At 40.6% G+C, this 14630-nt stretch overlaps 2 protein-coding genes across 3 annotated transcripts in view; both read right to left on the bottom strand.

Moving 5' to 3' along the window:
* Window positions 1–14630, bottom strand: part of NLRP14 (NLR family pyrin domain containing 14) — a 286975-nt gene that overhangs the window by 16460 nt on the left and 255885 nt on the right. The window contains exon 12 of one of the 2 annotated variants that reach the window (XR_006586349.1): window positions 11934–12114. The exons of the other annotated variant lie outside the window; for it this stretch is intronic. The gene's annotated coding sequence lies outside the window, so the exon portion shown is untranslated. The remainder of the gene's footprint in view (window positions 1–11933; window positions 12115–14630) is intronic. 2 annotated transcript variants of the gene reach the window in all.
* Window positions 1–14630, bottom strand: part of SYT9 (synaptotagmin 9) — a 199396-nt gene that overhangs the window by 158133 nt on the left and 26633 nt on the right. The gene's annotated exons all lie outside the window — the stretch shown is intronic.

Genomic DNA, 14630 nt, shown 5'->3' with positions numbered 1-14630 from the left:
CTGAGCCAAAATCACAAGTCAGATGCTTAATCGACTGAGCCTCCCAGGTGCCCCTTAACCATTTTTAAGTGTACAGTTCAGGGGCATTCCGCACATTCACATTGTTGTTCAGACAGCTCCACTGTTCATCTCCGAAACCTGTCGTCATCCCATACTGAAATTCTGTACCCATTAAACAACCCCCAACCCATTCACTTCTCCACCCTTCCCCCCAGCCCCTGGGAACCACTGTTCTATCTTCTATCTCTATGATAAACCAAATAGTTTGCTTCATTTTAATGAAAGTTGGTCACTATGCAGGCTCTTCACCTCCCAAAAGTTCAGAGAGGAGCACCAAAGACAACACCAGCCAGAGAACACAGGCAGGCTGCTACACAAATGTGGAGTAAACGGGAGAGCCTGGGGTACATCCCCAACGATGCTTCAGAGACTTAAGTGGGACAGGGGGCTGCAAATATGTGTTTTGCTAACATCCTCCAGGTTCTCCGACCCCGGGTGGAATGTGCTTTCCTGCAACCGCAGAGAACTTCTCCCACTTTTCTGGCCTTCATTGGCATCCTGTAGCACTAGCGGTCCAAGCAGCACTGCCATGAGATGCTCTATACAAACTAGGCTTGAGAGGGGAAAAGTATTTTCCTAAAGACCAAGACTGTGAGTGCTGGAGGCAAGAGTAGACTCCAAACAGCAAACAGGGAGGGAAGAGTTCTCAAACATAAAAGGCAGAAGAGACTGAGGCTCAATCACTAGTGGTAGATCAGGACAGAACGGAGATTAGCAGGCAACTAAGGCCAGGATCTGAACGGGGCAGCACTGGAAGGAAGTGACAGTGACAGCAGCAAGTCTGCATCAGAGGGATGACAGAGTGGCTCATTGTAAGTGAGATATTATTATCTACCATATTCCCCAGGGGAGACCTGCAGGGAAACACAAGAAGTGTGAGGACAGGGGTCCTTCCTGTCCCGTAGTAGGTAAAGGATGATGGTCCAGCAGGCCTAGGTATAAAATGGTAAAGTCGCCTCATGGAGGCCCACGAGTGGGTGATTTCAGGAGATACTGAAGTTAATAATCAATTAAACAGAAGTAGGAATTATTGAAATGATCAGAAAGGATGAGACATTATCATAAAAATACAAGAATGACTAAGCAAGGAGCATGCTGATGAAGAGTTAGATTTCAAATAAATTCATGTAACTCCGTGGCTTTGCTAAATACCAGTAATAGCCAGGTACACAGTCTCTCTCAAATCCTTCTTCCAAAATACTAGTAATGGAGTACCGCCCACCTCACAGTCTGGGGTTCCTCCCAGGGTTTCCCAGGGGGCCCTAGCACTCGTATACTTAGTCCCACTGTCATGATTCCGGAGTCTGTGTCAGAAGACCCTTCGACAATATTGCAATCTTTGCCATTTGCCATGAAGTCATGATGCTTCTTTCCACTGTGAACATATGGACTGCTATATATCACTTGGAAAATGTGGTGCATCAGAGCTTAAACAATTCCATTTCCATAAATAAGTTATAAAATATATAAGGAAATGGAATGAAAGCATGAAGTGTTTGATTGTCTTTATAACTTGCATACTTTTTTGGAAAGTTCTAGGTGTTTGCTGCTTTATAATTTGTTGGAAACTAGCAGGGAGCCCACATCTCGTCCCAAATGAGAAAGAAAAAGTTGCAATTAGATACCACCATTAGTCAAATTAGGTTTAAAATAAGGATGCAGATTATCTCAAGGTGAAGAAGGTTATAGTAAGGGGTGTGATCCTCTTCTAAGATAGGGAACAACTCAATTTCTGCTCAGATCTTTGAACAAGTAAGGATAGAAACCATAACCACCAGCAAACTGAGAAGTCACTGTGGGTAATTAAATCCAATCATTACTTAATGTTACCTTGGGAAGAAGTGGACTTTGCTGAAAACCCCTTCTGACTAGTGTTGGCCACAGAGTTCATTCAGAACCATTAATTTAATATGGGATTGAAAGAAGACAGAAGCCTAGCTGATCTTTAGTCTCAAAATTTCCCTAAAATAGGGTCTAGGGGTAGCTTGTGTTATAGACTGTGTACCCCCAAAATTCATACATTAAATCCTAACACCCAATGTGATGGGAGGTGGGACCTCTGGGAGGTCATGAGGGTGGAGCCCTCACAGATGGGTCCCTTTTAAAAGAGACCCCAAAGAGCTCTCTTGCCCTTTCCACCAGGTAAGGACACAGTGAGAAGATGGCCAGCTATGAACTAGCAAGTAGGCCCTCAGCAGACCCTGAATCTGCGTATACCTTAATCTTGAACTTCCCAGACATCAGAATTGTGAGGAATAAATTTCTGTTACTTATATGTCAACCAGTCTAGGATAGTTTGTTATAGGAACCCAAATAGACTAAGATAGCTTGGCCCCTTAAGGATATGGACATAAAATCCAATGGCCTGAGTAAACTCATACTGAGTTGTTCTTCTGTTCCTCAATGCTCAAACTCCATGATTAGGTGCAGAAAATTATGGTGAAAGGGTCATGTAAAGGGGAAAAAAGCACGGAGAAATGAGAGAAGGAAACAAAAGATTCACCACAACAGACTATTCTAATGTTTGCCTTCCAGGACATTAGGAGTATAGAGCAGAAAGAAAAAAGCTGCAAAGAAGCTGGGAAACAATGAGGATTAATCCAGGAGGCCCCCCAAAAGAGAAAGTGGAGAGGAAGAAATTCTCGTAAAAATAACATTTCCCAGAGTGAAAGAAAGATGTATGATTGTGGACCAAATATCCCAGAAAATGTTGAGTAAGATGAATGAAAGAAGGCATATATCCAGACACATTGCTGTGAAATTCCAAAACCCCAGGGCTAGAGAGAACATCATAAGAGATCTAGAAGCAGGCACCTTTAGACTTTTAAGCAATTCTGTAATGCAAAAAGACCATGAAACAGTACCTTTAAATATCCAAGAGAAAATTATTCTCATTATAGAATGTATGCTTAGCCAAATCATCCATAAAAATGAGGGCAAAATAAAAGAATTTTTAGAATGCAAGGATTTAATATCTATATCCTATGTCCATCTTCTGAAAAATGTACTTGACGATGTACTCTGACTACATGGGGAAAAAAAGAGAAAGTAGGAAACTAATAAACAACTACTTAACGTTCAGGTGCCAGGCACATGGGGTCCCAGAGCATCAGCTCTGCATAGGTAAGACAGAATATTTCTAGATGAGAAGAACAGGAACTCCTGGGAAGAATACCATCCAGAAGGGCTGCCTGGGTGGCTCTGTAGGTTAAGCGTCTGACTCTTGATTTCGACTCAGGTCATGATCTCATGGTTCATGGGATCAAGTTCTGATTTGGGCTTCATGCTTTAACAGCGTGAAGTCTGCTTGGGATTCTCGCTCTCCCTCTCTCTTTGCCCCTATCCCACTCTTGCATGTATGCTCGCTCTCGCGCTCTCTCTCTCTCTCTCCATCTCTCTCTCTCAAAATAAATAAAATTAAAAAAAAAATTTTAAAGAAGAAAGTAGGTTCCCAATACCATATGTATGATCAAGAGACTGGGTATTTTAAATAATATAGTGAAGAAGTATATTTCTTTTTATTTACATAATGTCCTAAGTATTTGTTTTTAGAAAATACAGTATAACCTTGGATTGTGAGTAACTTGTTCTGTGAGTGTTCCATGACGCTGAATGTCACGTGATCACAACTGAGCCAATTCTCCTCTCTCTCTCTCTCTCTCTCTCTCTCTCTCTCTCTCTCTCGTGCATGCACACTGCAGGATTGTGGGTGATCGTCTCCCATACTTGGATGCTCAGTCTCAGGCCATGGTGTCTGACAGAAATCAGTGATTTTTCAGAATGTTGGAAGGTGCCCACAACAGGCACTAATGTATTTTTTGTCACTTCAAAGCATCTATGGACAGTCTTTTGCTTTTCCATACAAGAGTAAGCTTAGGAATGCTTCGTTTCATTCTAGGTCAGTCTGCCTGCAGACATAGACCCTTTCCTCTGCTCCCTTATTGCCAGTTACATTACATACAGTATATGACAAGAATTTATTAACATCATATTGTCAACACCCATTAGTGATAGTGAAAGTCATCCTACACAATAACCCTCCTCTCTTGTCTATCTCACACCAGCCACAGATTTTCAAAGGTAAGTGCAGGTTAATTTGTTTATTTTTCTTTATATTTTGTATTTTCTTTATTATTTTGTATTATATTACAGTATTGTAATCATTTTTTAATGTTTATTTATTTTTGAGAGAAACAGAGTGTGAGAGGGGGAGGGGCAGAGAGAGAGAGAGAGAGAGAGAGACAGAGAGGGAGACACAGAATCCCAAGCAGGCTCCAGGCTCTGAGCTGTCAGCACAGAGCCCAACACAGGGCTTAAACTCATGAACCCCAAGATCACGACCTGAGCCGAAGTCAGATGCTTAACCGACTGAGCTACCCAAGTGCCCTAGAATACAGCAAAATACAGCACATAACTGAAGACTTTGGATACAAGGGACTGAATCCTTTAAGTGGCACAAGATTAACAACATAAACCTGTGTTTCCTTTTCCAAGGTCCAATCACACTTCATGGCTCAGTAGCTACTAATTTTTACAAAGTCACAAAATTATAATAGCAATAAAAATGGCTCCACCTTTGAGTGCCTAACAAGGGCCAATGCTGTAATAAGCATCACCTATGTGCTAGTTCACTGATCACTGTAAAAATCCTAGGATTACCACAATTTAACAGATGAGGAAACCTAGGGACAGAAAGGTTACTTGCTGAAGGCTACTCAATTACTGTATATACTCTAATGTTACAAGCTAAGAAGACTTTTAACTAATGTGGCTGGTGCCAGTTAATTGAAAAAAAGTTAGTTAAAGGAAAAACCCACCCCCCTTATATCTCAAATATTTTATCTTAATGTAAATATTTTGTTTTAACTTAAAATATGAATTCACCAGTTCTTTGATAAAGGGCAAAGTTCTTTTTTTTGAATACGGGTCCTTGGATTATAGTTCTGTGTTGTCTTTCTTACATCAAAGATATCCACAATATAGTTTGTATTCATCTCGAGTTTGTTTAGAATAAGAAGTTATGGGGTGCGTGGGTGGATCAGTCGGTTAAGCATCCGACTTCAACTCAGGTAATGATCCCGCGGTTAGTGGGTTCTAGCCCCGTGTTGGGTTCTGTGGTGACAGCTCAGAGCCTGAAGCCTGCTTTGGATTCTGTGTCTCCTTCCCCTCCCTCTGCTCTTCCCCTGCTCATGCTCTGCCTCTCTCAAAATTAAATGAACATTTAAAAAATTTTTTAAAATAAGTTAAAGATATTTGTGAGGCAATCTGAGAGGAGAACCCTAGATTTTTCCATTGTTTTCAATCTTTCCCAGTTGCTCCTCTGCTCCTGCTTCAGCAGCATTTAAAGATATGACTTCCCTTTACTGAGTCTTAGAAAGCATTTGATTCAGTTTTCACAGAAACAATTCTCTTTTAGTACTCCTATTTCACTAGCATATGTAATATTTAATTAAATTACATAATTGAAACAATAAACACAATCAGGATAAACAAGTTCTGGAACAAAAATAACTGCTTCTTAGTAAGCATTCAGCTTGACTTATGGAAGCAGAAATAAACAGGAATAGTAGTGAAAATGCTGTTGTCTCTGAGCACTCAGCCTCTCATGGTATTTACTGAAATGTTTTCTAAAGAAATGGGAAGCCCTGATAATTCTAGCCAACCAGACAACCGTAAGCTGGTTAAGAAAACTCCAAATGTTCTATTAACCACAGTTTGTTGGTATGTAATATTTAGGATTAACATATGGACAAAACATGGATGGCTGCATGATTATAATACAGAATGTAAGAATTTTACAATCACAGCATAATAACAGTGTGATAACCAACCAATATATCTTTATTTTACAGAGCAGAGGACCTGGAAATAATGCCTAAAGCTGATTCAATAGGACATGGAAATTTAAATATTTTTTTAGAGTTTAACGCGTAACTAATAAAAGGATTCAAAATATCATAACAAATATAAATTGGGAATGAGAATATTCCTCACCCTGTTTACATATATTCTAAAGTTGATAAATAAAAAACTGAAGCAAAATTATATTATTTACATTGTGAAGGAAATTACCAGAGACCCAAAACCAGTAAAGAGTCAATGGGAATGGTCGCCTCTGAGAGGGGACCCACGAGAAAGACATAAAGCTTTTCTTCTCTTTTTTTCTCTTTTTTTCAGTATTGTGTGATTTCTTGAAGCATTTTTAACCATATGTGTTACTTAGATAATTATATTTAAAAACTGCAAATAAAATGTGAAGAAGCTAAATGCAATGCAAATAAAGAAAGCATGCCTTTAAACTAGGAAGCTGGAACATTCCCAATTCTGGTGAAAGAGAATCGTTAAGGACCCAGAAAGGGCTCTGTCTCAACTGAAACAGATGCCAAAAAACACACAAAAGCACCTGGGAAGATTCCTGCTCTCAGAAACGTCCCATAGAGCTGCCTCCAGGTAACCCTGGGGTGGGGGACCCAGATGGCCTCCCAGGAGTCTCCGGGTCAGCGCCTGGGCGCAGTGCCCCGGGAGGTGCGCACTGGAGGATCTGTAATTAGGCACCGCCTGTCATCGGGCACGTGAAGCCCAGGGTGCCTAGCCTGCCATCTGTCTACCTGCCTGCTTCTGGAAACTCACACCTCAATACATACCCAGCCAAAGGGTATTGTATAGAAGCCCTCTGTCATGGTTCCGCTTTTCACCCTGAACCAGAACCACAGAATCGGCTGCGCATACACTAAGAGAGCTTCTCTGAACATGGATTTGGCTTGAAGAGGAAAATGGAAAATGGTGTCAATACCATAAAATGGGTTCAGGGTCTCCTCCCAGCCAAAAAGATTGCTGGGTTTCATTTTATGTTCTTTATTACATGAGAAAGAGTTTTTTGTTCATTTTATAAATGTAAAATTTTGTTACAATATTAGGAGAGAAGCTTTCTCACCTCAATTAAGAATCGGGGGTGCCCTAAGAATTTTAACTTTAGGAATTCGAGAGCCTGTAGAAGATGTTTTATGACTGAAATAGCAGGCAAGTTGCTGGATTATATAGCCAATATCCATAGCAGGAAAGAACAGTTAGCAACTTAAAGCAATTTTGTGTTTATACGTGTTAGGTAAAAGTCTATTTAAGTAGGCCCCAGTGCCATAATTACAAGGGTCAGTACAGAAAATACTGATAGAGCCTAGGTCCCTACAGTGGGAAATTCAAATGCACTTCAGGAAATGTTCTCGGGGAGAAGAATGAAATTACTCAACAATTTGCTTGTAAGCATAACAGTGAGAAAACAGGCAGAAAGGATATGATTGTGCATTGGAGGCATATTACCTACTCCCTGACTTTCCAAAAATTCTATCAAAGAAATAACACTGCACGGCACTGTCAGTTTTAATAACAATTTAGGTAAAAGTGCAGCTCAAATCCTAATATCTTTGGATATTGCGGCAGATAGCCTCCAACTTCCAGCTCCAAAAACCTACAAACTGCAAATACATTCTGTATCTGGCTTTGGGCAAATGACTCCAAAAATCTACTCTAATGCCCACCTCCAGGCTGTCATCAGATTTTAATAATGAACTGACTGCCCTTTTACAGAACAGGTGTAGAAGAAAATGGAAAAGAAGCAAACAATAATATCATACTTGTATTCAGAAGGTCTCCTTGACTGGAGAGTGTCAAAATATCAAAAACAGTTTTGCTGAAATCAGTAGGATGCAACACAAGAGAGGTACCCTTACATGTCAGAATATCTACTGATGCAAAACACGAAGCTGGCAAAGAACATGAGTCATAAACAGTTTCCCAGACATGACAGGGGAAACCTGTTCTATTGGATCCGAACTCATCTGTTTAGGAATTCCTCTTCACTCTGATGCCCAGGGGCGGGACACATTTGCCGGGCATGTTACTGCCATGCTCTGGCTTAGAAGAGCTGCATTTTATGCAGATATGAGAAAGCGCTGTATATCATAGCTGTACTCCTGCATAAAAGCAGGGACAGAACCAAATAACTGATCTGCAAGTTCAGAAAATTTGCCCCTATTCAGCAGTGGGCTAGAGCCAGCTCATAGGAGCTTATAAGAGCCAAGTGTTAAATTTTCAGGCATTTTGAGAGCTCATTATTAAACACAGCCATTATTTAAAAATTATATAAACTTACAATTATATACATTACATTGAAAACAAAAGTAGAGGTGCCTGGGTGGCTCATTTGGTTAAGTGTCCGATTCTTGGTTTCAGCTCAGGTCATGATCTCATGGTTCAGGAGTTCAAGCCCCGCGTGGGGCTCTGAGCTGCATTGACAGTGTGGAGCCTGCTCAGGATTCTCTCTTTCCCCCTCTCTCTGCCCCTCCCCTGCTCATGCTTGCTCTCACTCTCTCAAAATAAATAAATTAATAAAAAAAAGAACAAAAGTAATAAATATTCAAAAGTTTCCACTTCCTATTCATTTTACTACATTTTATTATTATCCATGTTCCCAAGGTTATTTAGATATATTACATCTGTATGGTGGGAATACAATACAATGATGTGCCACTGCTCATGTCTTCCCAACCCTGAGTTCAGTGATGTCATGCTGGTAGGTTGAAATGGGCCTTGTTGGTAGAAGCATGTATATCATGGAAATTTCACACACCACAAATCAGGGCTTCATTTATTAGTTTGTTGATGAACTAGTCTTAAGAGAGTGATAGAGAAAATGTCAATAAAAAGATTAAAAGTGTGTCGTGTCTGTAGCCATTACATTGTGAACAGCACAAAAGACTGAAGACACATTCTTCCAGTATTCAAAAACTGGTACCTGGTTCAACAGAGAGGCTGCTCCCATTATTGAGGAATGATGTTAGGATACGTGCCACTGTTGTGTCACTTTCATCTTGCTTGCTAATGTAAATGAAACTCAACCACCATGCAGGTCGGACCCACACTCGTTTGTCAATTGCAACCAAAGGTTGCTAGGGATACAAATGTTTGACAAAAATCATGGAAAGCCCTCTGTGAGAATCAATCATAATGCAATCAATAAATTATAATGTGCATTTTACTATGAATTGTGTGCTGCACAACCTTTATATCAGTAAAATTTATAATAAACTTGTGTACATATACTTATGCACATATTTAAAAATATGTGCATAAATGGTTGTTACACATAGAGCAGTACTGCAATTCAGACAGCATGGAGACTGACTTTCTTAAGGAATCGTACAGAGCTAAGTTCCTTCAAGTATGCTCCACTGCTCTTTACATGAGGTCTTTACCTGATGCAGAATTACTATTTTAGTGCTCAAAAGATTTGCTTCATCAGTCCTACTTTTGCACCATAAATGGACTATCACCAGATGGCAACAAGAGTTTTGGGCCTGACCCTGGGCAATTAGATATAGAGGAAGATCAGAAATTTCTGGGTCATAATCCTATACAAAAAATGAATCTGCTTCTAAAACAACTAAAAAACCCTATACTTCACTAGCTGGGTAACATTCTTGACAGCAAATGATCTTATCTTTAAAGCAATAGTCCTAAAATTCATCTGTGCTTGATAATTGCCTGGGAAGTTTGTTAAAAATATAGATTCCTGGGCTGTGCCTCCAGAGATCCTGATTCTGGGTAAGGCCCAGGAAACTACATTTATTTATTTTTTTAAATATAGTTTATTGTCAAATTGGTTTCCATACAACACCTAGTGCTCATCCCAACAAGTGCCCTCCTCAATGACCATCACCCACTTTCCCCTCTCCCCCACCCCCCATCAACCCTCAGTTTGTTCTCTGTATTTGAGTCTCTTATGGTTTGCCTGCCTCCCTCTCTGTTTGTAATTTTCCCTCTTCCCCTCCCCCATGGTCTTCTGTCAAGTTTCTCAAGATCTGCATATTAGTGAAAACATATGGTATCTATCTTTCTCTGACTGACTTATTTCACTTAGCATAATACCCCAGTTCCATCCACATTGCTGCAAATGGCCAGATTTCATTCTTTCTCATTGCCAAGTAGTATTCCATTGTATATATAAACCACATCTTCTTTATCCATTCATCAGTTGATGGACATTTAGGCTCTTTCCATAATTTGACTATTGTTGAAAGTGCTGCTATAAACATTGGGGTACAAGTGCCCCTATGCATCAGCACTCCTGTATCCCTTGGGTAAATTCCTAGCAGTGCTATTGCTGGGTCATTACAATCTACATTTAAATAAACATTCCCAAGTATCTCTGAAGGCAGTGGCTCACAGTTCACCATTTGAGAAATGCAGTACTATGGGACACTCTGAACATAGACAGTAGCTTATCTGAGTTCCCCACTCCTTGCTCAAGCAGATTCTAACTGGCTCCATCAAACTGGCCACAAGGAAATATCTTCCTGCCTCTCTGGCTTTTCTCTTCAGCTGACATGAGCCTCACCTTACATACCATTTCCCCAACTCAATTTATTTGTTCTCAGTGAAAAAAGAACTGTGTTGGGTATCCTAAGCAGCCTCATGAAAAATCTTGCTGAAATCAAGAGTGATTCTATTAAGAAAGGACACACAGGAAGATTACTACGACTTGGTTTTAACAAGCCATTCTGGGACACCTTTTCTTTTCTAGGTGCTCACAAACCATCTGCTAAATTGGCTTCGGACTTTGCCAGAGATGGACACCAAGCTCACAAACCTTGAATTTCTCGATTCCACACATCCTCCACCATGAGGACCGGGCCATCTGCCCAGCTCTATCTGCTGGCATTGCTCCTGCCTCTATTGGGTGTCTCCTGGCATCTGTTATTACTCCCTCTCCCCAGGCAGGAAGAGGTCTTCTTTCTTGGTTTGAACATAAATTAAAATAATACATTTCAGATTATTCTTTGGATGTTTCCAAAATACTAATTCATTCTTGCCACCAGCATTCCTGGAAATATCTTGATGGCATATGCCTCCTTAAAATCCCTGGATTATATTTGCCTAGCCTCTTCGTTTGGGTGTCAAAACTTAAAATTTGTGCTCATTGGCGCTAGTTTCTAAAATGATAGGGTCTTCTACCTCTTCTCTACTTTTAAAGTTAGAATGTGAGGGGCACCTGGGTGGCTCCGTCAGTTAAGTGTCCAATTCTTGATCTCAGCTGAGGTCATGATCTCACAGTTTGTTGAGTTCGAGCCTGGCGTTGGGCTCTGTGCTGACAGTGTGGAGCCTGCTTGGGATTCTGTGTCTCCCTCTCTCTGCCCCTCCCTTGCTTGTGCATGAGTTTCCTCTCTCTCTCTCTCTCTCTCTCTCTCTCTCTCTCTCTCTCTCTCTCAAAATAAATAAATAAACTTAAAAAAAAGTTAGAATGTGAGAATCTAGAAGATCCTCTATGCTTTCCAGTCCTCTTGAGCTATTTAGAATCCAACTACATGAAATTATACCTAGTTCTATTCACTGAAAATTTTTTCTAAGTTATAAAGTACAAGTCCAGCTTTCTTCAGCCAAATCGACCCAAATAGAGTATCAAAGGAAATATGTTAAAGAACCACCCTCTATACACCAGATACCAGTGTTGCTGCTTTGGTGCAGTGGGAATGAAGGGAAGCTTCAGTTTCACCCCTTAGGTCCAAGTGTGGCCAAGACAATGTTGCAGGATCTCAGCGCTTACTGGCACACCACTGGCACTCAGTCAGTGAAGCCTCCAACTTCAGCTCAGGTCATGATCTCACGGCTTGTGAGTTCGAGCCCTGCGTCGGGCTCTGTGCTGACAGCTCAGAGCTTGGAGCCTGCTTCAGAGCCTGTGTCTCCCTCTCTCTCTGCTCTTCCCCCACTCATGCTCTGTCTCTCTCTCTCTCTCTCAGAAATAGATAAACGTTAAAAAAAAACCCTCAAGACTCACTAAAACAGAGTTTTAAAACCACCGCGCAGATTTAAGTGCTTACCTCAGTTTAGGACCGACTTTCCTCTGCCATTTAAGTAATGTGCAGCTTTCATAGCTTTTAACAAGTTTACAGTATCATTGGCACAGTTTCTTTCTTGGTGAATCTCTACATGCCACTGAGACAGAACTGTTCAACTCAAAAAATTCTGGGCATGAATTCCAACCAAGTTGATGATAAAATTCTGCAACAGAAACATTTGTTTTCGTGTTGAAAACTCAAATCCAGCATGTACTCTGGGGGAAGGAATAGTAACTTTCAGCTAAGCATACCTTAAATCCTTAAGAAAATTGTCCACTAAGCCATAATGTCCATGTGGCTGACATAATACATGTTATAATAACAACATAATTACTTAACTATTGCAAAAAAATGTCCTTTTATTCTTGTTTGAGAAAAACCTTCAGATTCATAAGACACAGAAACCAATCGATATAATCTTCCAGTGGCCCTTTTTTCTGTTTGGTTATTGTTGATTTGGGGTCTTAATAAGACAACAGGGAAGGTTAAGACATGGTATTTTCTGACAAATATAAAGAGAATGTTCTGTAGCATAAAGCACACAAGGAATTCCCATTTGCAGGTTTTAAAAATGCAATTCTGTGCCATAACTTGATGACAATGACCAGACTTCAGCCAGAAACACCCATCTTGACAGGTTATTCATTCGCTCTTTCATCTATTCAAGTATTCATCAAGTACTTATTATGCTTCAGTAACTGGGTTAGATGAGGGGAATAGAAAGATGAATAACACACAGTCTTTCCATCAAAGCATTCTCAATCAAATGAAGAGGGCAGACACATGGACAGATAATGTTTTAAGTGTAGGTACAGTGACAGGGAGAAGAGCACAGAGAATTCACGTGAAAGAGACCCAAAGCTGAGTGTTAACAGAAGGATAAGGAAGATCCACTAAAAGGGAGGGGCAGGAGGGTGAGGAGAGTCATTTCAGGCTAAGAGGACAGTTTAAGTAGGGGGGGCAAGAAACTGCATGGCACACTCTGCTGTTAGTGTAAAGCAAGTGATGGCATGTTGTGTGACTGGATTCATCTCTGACATGTCATGTTAAGGAGCTTGAACTTGATCCTGTAGCTGATTGGAACCAATGAAGAGTTTTACAAAAGAAAGCAGCAGGGTCAGATCTGCTTTTCGGAAAGATCACTCCAGCTTCTGTGGAGGCTCGATTTAGGTGGTTTATAACAGAGGCAGGAAGCACATTTAGGTGCTCTAGTAATACAAGAGGGGAGTGAGGCCTGAAACAAGGTGATAGTCGAAGAAAGAGCGCTGGAAGACAGATTTGAGAAATAATTATGAGATCAATTTAGATGGAATTTGTGACTGTTGGATAAAGGATGGCAGGGACGACAGAAGTAACGGTGACAGAACTTTCTGGAATGACATCCTGGTTTCTGATTTGAGTGACTAGGGATGGGCATGGTGTCAGCCATCAAGATAAAAAAGTATGGAAGTAAGTCTGGGAGCAAGGGGATGATTTATTCATTCACTCAGTATTTGGGTACCTACCATGTTCTAGAAATTGGCCCAGGTCCTATAAATATAATAGTGAACTAGACAGATAAAGAGAGCTTACATTCTTTTTTTTTTATTTCATTCAAAACTTTTTAATTGCTCTTAATGTGAACTATAAATTTTTTTCCAATATCTCTATTTTTTTTAAATTTACATCCAAATTAGTTAGCATATAGTGCAACAATGATTTCAGAAGTAGATTCCTTAGTGCCCCTTACCCATTTAGCCCATCCTCCCTCCCACAACCCCTCCCATTGTCCCCCTCCCTGTTTTTATATTATTTTTGTTTCCCTTCCCTTATTTTCATCTGTTTTGAAGAGAGCTTACATTCTAATTGGGGGAGGAAAACACTAAACAAGTAAAAGTAATTCTATCATATTAATTCAGATATATGTGCACTCAAGGAAAAAAAAAAGCCAGAGAAGAAATAGGTAGATATGGGACCTTTCTGAGAAGATGCTGACTGAGCAGAGAGACTCAAATAAGAGAGCAGTGAGCCCTGAGGGACCAGTGGGAAGCATATTCCAGGCAAAAGAGCATCAGGGTAAAGGCCAAAATGATGACTCCAGTTTTGGACATGTTGAATTTGAGGGGACTTTCATCTATCCAGATGGAGACATCCAAGACAATAAAATACACAGGGCTGATGCTCAGCAGAGTCTGTGCTAGAAGTGGATTTGGAACTAGGGGTGCATTGGAGGCTGTGGAATCTCGAGAGAGGAGGGGACGACTTTGGGAAAAATGCAAAGTGAGAAAAGCAGTGGCCAAGCTAGTTCATTAAGAAATACCAAGAGCTAAGGGGAAAATAGAAAGAGAAAGAACCTATGAAGGAGAAAAAGAAGAGTGGGACTCAGTGTGGCAAAATGCAAGAGGGTAGGAAGCAGTGTTCACCATGTCCAAAGAAACAGCATTCCGATAACTGCAGTGTGGCCGCTGGGATTAGCAATTAGCAGGTCCTTGATGACTGTGGTGAGAGCAGCCCCAGAGGAGTGGGGCGGGTGGAAATTAGATGACAGGGGTTTGAAGAAGATAAGAAGGAAATCCAGCAAATATAAGGCATCTTATGAGAGTGTGGCTGTGAAGAGAGAGAGGTCATATGGAGAGGGGACAGTCAACAGAGAGAACATCTACACTGGTAGAGTCCAGAGTCTATCAAGTCTGGAGAAAT

This window comes from Felis catus, chromosome D1, assembly GCF_018350175.1.
Source record: "Felis catus isolate Fca126 chromosome D1, F.catus_Fca126_mat1.0, whole genome shotgun sequence".
NCBI lineage: Eukaryota > Metazoa > Chordata > Mammalia > Carnivora > Felidae > Felis > Felis catus.
The sequence above is the reverse complement of the archived record's forward strand: the minus strand, read 5'-3'. Positions and strand labels throughout refer to the sequence as shown.